Here is a 6745-nt window from a genome sequence, read left to right on the forward strand (position 1 = left end):
CAGGCTAAGAACTGCTTTTGTTCTTGACACCCTGTTGCTTCGACACTCCCCTGTCAACATAATTCCCACTGTAAATCTAGCCATATTCCTCTAGGGAAGGTGCTTTTTCTTTAATAGTAACTCAGAATTTATCAAATGCTATCTGAGTTCCAGGGGCAGGTCAGAGCTCCATGTTTATCTCTATATATCTCAAAAGCATCTAAGAGGACAATTCATCTCTGTGTTCATTCCGTAAGTCATCCTAAGATATCTGATAGATGCTTCCCATTGAATTGGAAATGGACACCCTTAAAATTTGTTCTTTGGATTCAAATAGCAGATGTAATACTCAGCTATTTTATTTTATTTGTTTATTTCTAGACAGGTTCTCACAATGTAGTCCCAGCAGGCATGGGACTTCATACATAAACCAGAGCAATTCCTTTTTTTTTTTTTAAGATTTATTTATTTATTTTATGTATGTGAGTACACTGCTGCTGTTTTTTCAGACATACCGGAAGAGGGCATCAGATTCCATTACAGATGGTTGTGAGCCACCCTGTAGTTGCTGGGAATTGAACTCAGGTCCTCTGGAAGAGCAGTTAGTGCTCTTAACTGCTGAGCCATCTCTCCAGCCCCAGAGCAATTTTTTAAAAAGATTTATTATAAGTACACCACCATTGCTTTTTCAGACACATCAGAAGAGTGCATCAGACCCCATTACAGATGGTTGTGAGCCACCATGTGGTTGCTGGGAATTAAACTCAGGACCTCTGGAAGAGCAGTAGGTGCTATTAACTGCTGAGCCATCTCTCCAGCCCCAGAACAATTTTGTTTGTTTGTTTGTTTGTTTTTTGGACTTGGTTTTTTTTTTTTTTTTTTGAGACAGGGTTTCTCTGTATAGCCCTGGCTGTTCTGGAACTCACTCTGTAGACCAGGCTGGTCTTGAACTCAGAAATCTGCCTGCCTCTGCCTCCCAGAGTGCTGGGATTACAGGCATGCGCCACCAATGCCCGGCCCCCAGAACAATTCTTAATGGAAAATAATCCTATACTTAAAAAAAAAAAAACCTTCATCAAGGCATGGTGATATACATTTTTAATCCCAGCACTTAGAAGGCAGAGGTAGTCAGATCACTGAGTTTGAAGCCACCCTGGTCTATTGAGGAAAAAAAAAAATCCGTGTTTCCCCATTACACTTAAAGGCAATTGAGACAAGCAGATAACTGGAATTAAACTGTATTATTTTCAGTTAAGAAATGCTATTTCCAAAATACTATTGCATACACACATGGCCACACACACGTACTCACACTCTGACACATACATGCCCACAGCATGCACATACATGTACACACAGAGGTAGAAATGTGGCTGTCCGGGAACAGTCAAGACCAGGGTGAGCAGATGTGCTGAGGACCCTCCTCACGGTCTGTCTTGCTGATTAAGCATCATATCCTTTCCATAATGGTGAACTCTGAACTTTGGTTTGTTTGTTTTTGTTTTTTGTTTTTTTGGGTTTTTTTTTTTGTTGTTGTTGTTGTTGTTTTTCTGATACAGGGTTTCTCTGTGTAGCCCTGGCTGTCCTGGAACTCACTCTGTAGACCAGGCTGGCTTCAAACTCAGAAATCCACCTGCCTCTGCCTCCTAAGTGCTGGGATTAAAGGCATGCGCCACCACCGGCCGGCTCTGAACTTTTAAAGTAACAAAATGAATGAACAGTAGTGAATAAGACAACCTTAGCCTGTTGGTGTCTTTCTACTAGACAAGTTGGCCAATACCCATTTTAACATGTTTATCTATTTGTTATGTGATGGCTTAAATGTGCATGGCCCATGGGAAGTGGCGCTCGTTGCAGTAAATATTCTCTGGGGGTTTCTACCCCACCTTAGACCATTTAATTCCCAAATAAAATTATTCTTCTTATTCTATTTATAATAAGCCTTAAAGCACTAGAGTCAGCAGGCATCAACCCCTGATGCTATTTTGTCTACTTCCCTGCCAATAACCCTGAGATATCACTTGCCGTGTTCCTCCTGGGTCGTTTGTACTCCAAGGGCTGACCTCACGGCCAGGAGCTCAAGATCTACCTCCCCATGGCTCCCTCCTCCTCCTTCTTCTCCCTCTGCTTATGGTCTCTCTTTAGAGCACAAGGCCTGGGAACTGAAATCCTGCCTACCTCTCTTTTGCCCAGCTACAGGCTGTATGCATCTTTTTAAAAATTAGGTATTCTTTTTTTATTTACATTTCAAATGTTATCCCCTTTCCGGGATTCCCCCCTGGAATCCCCTTCTCCCTCCCCCTGCTTCTATGAGGATGTTCCCCCACCCACACACCCACACACTCCTGCCTCCCCGCCTGGGCATTCCCCTACACTTGGGCCTTCACAGGACCAAGGGCCTCACCTCCCATTGATGCCCAACAAGGCCATCCTCTGCTGGAGCCATGAGTCCCTCCTTGTGTGCTCTTTGGTTGGTTTTAATCCCTCGGAACTCTGGGGATGGGGGTCTGGTTGGTTGATATTGTTGTTCTTCCTATGGGGTTGCAAACCCCTTCAGTTCCTTCAGTCCTTTCTGTAATTCTTCCATTGGGGACTCCATGCTCAGTCCAATGGTTGGCTGTGAGCATTTGCCTCTGTATTTGTCAGGCTCTGACAGAGCCTCTCAGGAGACAGCTATATCAGGCTCCTGTCAGCATGCACTTCTTGGCATCTACAGTAGTGCCTGCATTTGGTGACTATATATGGTATAGATCCCCAAGTGGGGCAGTCTCTGGATGGCCTTTCCTTCAGTCTCTGCTCCACATTTTGTCTCCATATTTGCTCCCATGAGTATTTTGCTCCCCCCTCTAAAAAGAACTGAAGCATCCACACTTTGGTCTTCCTTCTTGAGCTTTATGTGGTCTGTGAATTGTATTTTGGGTATTCTAAGTTTTTGGGTTAATATCCACTGATCAGTAAGTGTATACTATATGTACTCTTTTGTGACTGGGTTACCTCACTCAGGATATTTTCTAGTTTCATCCATTTGCCTAAGAATTTCATGAAGTCATTGTTTTTTATAGCTGAGTAGTACTCCATTGTGTAAATGTACCACATTTTCTGTATCCATTCCTCTGTTGAAGGAAAGATCTCCCATGCTCATGGATTGGCAGGATTAATATAGTAAAAATGGCCATCTTGCCAAAAGCAATCTACAAATTCAATGCAATCCCTATTAAAATTTCAAGTCAATTCTTCATAGAGTTAGAGCAATTCTCAAATTCATTTTGAATAACAAAAAACCCAGGATAGTGAAAACTATTCTCAACAATAAAAGAACATCTGGGGGAATCACTGTCCCTGACCTCAAGCTGTATTACAGGGCAATAGTGATAAAACTATTTAGTATTAGTACACAGCCAGGCAGATAGATCAATGGAATAGAATTGAAGACCCAGAAATGAACCTACATGTCTATGGTCACTTATTCTTTGTGCCAAAGTCAAGTTTAGGGATGGAGCCAGGAGTGAGAGAAAGAAAGTGTCTTTGACTCAGTAGATCAAGTTACACTAATATTTATTTATAAGCAACAATGAACAAATACAAAGCGAAAAGAGATCACATTCATTCACACACACACACACACACACACACACACACACACACACACACTTCGACCTCTGGTCTGGTACATGCTGTAGCCTACTCCCAATGGAAGCTCAGGCAGGGCCCATGGCATTTCCTCACTGTGCTTTGGATCCCCGCTGGAGTCTCGGTCCAGAGTTGGGGTGCCTGGAATCTGTGGGCTGCCTCCAGGAATGAGTCAATCTCAACACAGAGTCTCCTTTGGAGCTCTCAGGAATGAGCTAAACCTTAGCTGTTAGGCCAGGGTTTTTAAGTCTCTTTCAGCTCAGGCCTCCAATACTACCTTATCTAACACTAGGCTTTATTATCTATACACACACACACACACACACACACACACACACACACACACACACACTATCCAGATTTGGTCTTCATGCTATCTTTTTAGTCAACTAAAATTGAGGTGTTCACTGAGTCAGGGCGTTTACCTTTATCACATTTTACACACACACACACACACACACACACACACACACACACACACTGGGCTGGGTTATATTTGTAATTTCTCTTATATTGCTTACATTTATTCCTTACACTTTGACAAAGGAGCTAAAACCATTCAGTGGAAAAAAGACAACATTTTCAACAAATGGTGCTGGTTCAACTGGTGGTCAGCATGTAGAAGAATGTAAATTGATCCATTTTTATCTCCTTGTGCAAAGCTCAAGTCCAAGTGGATTAAAGACCTCCACATAAAACCAGATACACTGAAACTAATAGAAGAGAAAGTGGGGAAGAGCCTCAAACACATGGACACAGGGGAAATTTTCCTGAACAGAACACCAGTAGCTTGTGCTCTAAGATCGATAATAGACAAATGGATTTCATAAAATCGCAAAGCTTCTGTAAGGCAAAGGACACTGTCAATAGGATAAAATGGCAAACCAACAGATTGGGAAAAGATCTTTACCAATTCTATATCTGATAGAGGGCTAATATCCAATATATAGAAAGAACTCAAGAAGTTAGACGCTAGAGAATCAAATAACCTATTAAAAAATAGGGTACACAGCTAAACAAACAATTCTCAACTAAGGAATATCGAATAGCTGAGAAGCACCTAGGGAAATGTTCAACATCCTTAGTCATCAAGGAAACACAAATCAAAATAACCCTGATATTCCACCTCACACCAGTCAGAATGGCTAAGATCAAAAACTCAGGTGACAGCAGATGCTGGCAAGGATGTGATAAAGGAACACTTCACTGCTGGTGGGACTGTAAGCTAGTACAACCACTCTGGAAATCAGTCTGGCGGTTCCTCAGAAAATTGGACATAGTACTACCTGAGGACCCAGTTATACCATTCCTGGGATTTTACCCAGATGTTCCAACATATAACAAGGACACACACTCCACTATGTTCATAGCAGCCTTATTTATAATAGCCAGAAGCTGGACCAAACCTAGATGTCCTTCAACATAGGCATCTTTATTAACCAATAGTTTTAAACTAAGGAGCAAGGTTTGCATAACAAAAGCTGGCATAGTTGAGAATTCAGTCTTCCAGAGGAGGCAACTAGACCAAGGTATACAGAATTTAACATTACAATACACAGAAACACACACTACTGGGAGGTACAGTCTTATCAGAGGAGGTGTGGTCTTGTTAGAGGCACTAATGTCCTTGTGGAGGTGGGGCTTTGAGGTTTCATATATGTGATCAAGTCTGGCCAGTGGAATCAGAGGCTTCTCCTGGCCGCCTGTGGAAGACAGTCCTCTTCTACTATCTACAGATCAAGATGTCAAACTCTCAGCTCCTCCAGCATCATGTCTGCCTGCACACTGTCATGTTCCCACCATGATGATAATCGACTGAACTTCTGAAACTGTAAGCCAGCCCCAGTTATATGTTGTTCTTTATAAAAGTTGTCTTGGTCATGGTGTCTATTCATAGCAATGTCACAGAATCCTAACAAAGACATGTTACAATCGTAAAATAATTATAATTATTAGGAACTTTAATATTAGTTTGTTGTTTTACTTCTCTCTCTCTCTCTCTCTCTCTCTCTCTCTCTCTCTCTCTCTCTCTCTCTCTCTCTCTCTCTCTGTAACCCGTCCAGCGGGTCAGTTATTCCAGGGTTACGAAGGGGTGCTACCTGCGGGTCAAAAAGGGGAGAGAGAAGGAGGGAGGCCAAGCACCAAGAACGACAAGTCACTCTGGGTTATGTCAAAGCCTCGTTTATTGTTCTGGGGTACCCAGGTTTTAAGGCTTTCAGGAGGGGCGTACCCCAAGGCAAGGACAAAGGAAAGAAGGGCAATCTAGCAGTTTCAGCAGGAAGAGATAAGGGTCCTTCGGTGGAGACAACAGGTGTTTGCACAGGCTGGAGCCTGCCGCAGTTATCTCAGGACTTCCTTCCACCGCAATTACCTGAGTCGTCGGGTGATGATGCAGGCAGGATCATTCTGCAGTTATCTTCGAGACAATGGCTAAACCAATGCCCGAGGGAGAGGCTCTTGTTTGCTTATCTCAGGGCCTTTGCCCTGTCAGTCAAAGTGAGGGTCTCTAATGGCTTCCCACATTTCCCCCTTTTTCCTTATTTTAGAAGTGGAAAGGTTTGGGGGAAATACTGGGCAAGGGGGCCAGACCGATAATGTGTAGCCGTTTCTGTCTTAGGATCGACCTCCCTAATCCCTCAGCCTTACCCGTCATAGGATTACCTTGTCATCCTCAAGGCTCCATGTCTTAGGTTGGACAGGGGATGGAGGAAGTTGCCCGTCTTTAAGACGGCTATCTTGGGTCAGCTCCCCCTTCAGCTAAGCCCAGGGATGAATAGGTGGGAGCCAGGCAGAGCCTCATCAAAGGAGCTTATTGAAATCGAGCCTCTCCGGGGCAGGTATTGCAGTTGTTTCTGCTGAGCCGTCTTGTCTACCAGGTCCTACCGCTTCTGCTGCATCCAAACGATGATACTGTACCGAGATATAATTCTTGGGTAGGGTGGAATCTATTTGTGATTTAACAAAGCAGGTTAATCGTTGAAAAGCCCAGGGACCAAAGGAGATTAACAGTAATAACCCCATGAAGGGTCCTAGGATAGAAGGTAGTAGGGTGGAAAGCCACGGGGACGTGGAGAACCAATTTTTATAACAAGACTCCTGCTGTTCTTGCTCTCTTTTGCATTTCTCTAAACTTTCT

The sequence above is a fragment of the Apodemus sylvaticus genome, chromosome 1 (genome assembly GCF_947179515.1).
Source record: "Apodemus sylvaticus chromosome 1, mApoSyl1.1, whole genome shotgun sequence".
NCBI classification, from domain to species: domain Eukaryota; kingdom Metazoa; phylum Chordata; class Mammalia; order Rodentia; family Muridae; genus Apodemus; species Apodemus sylvaticus.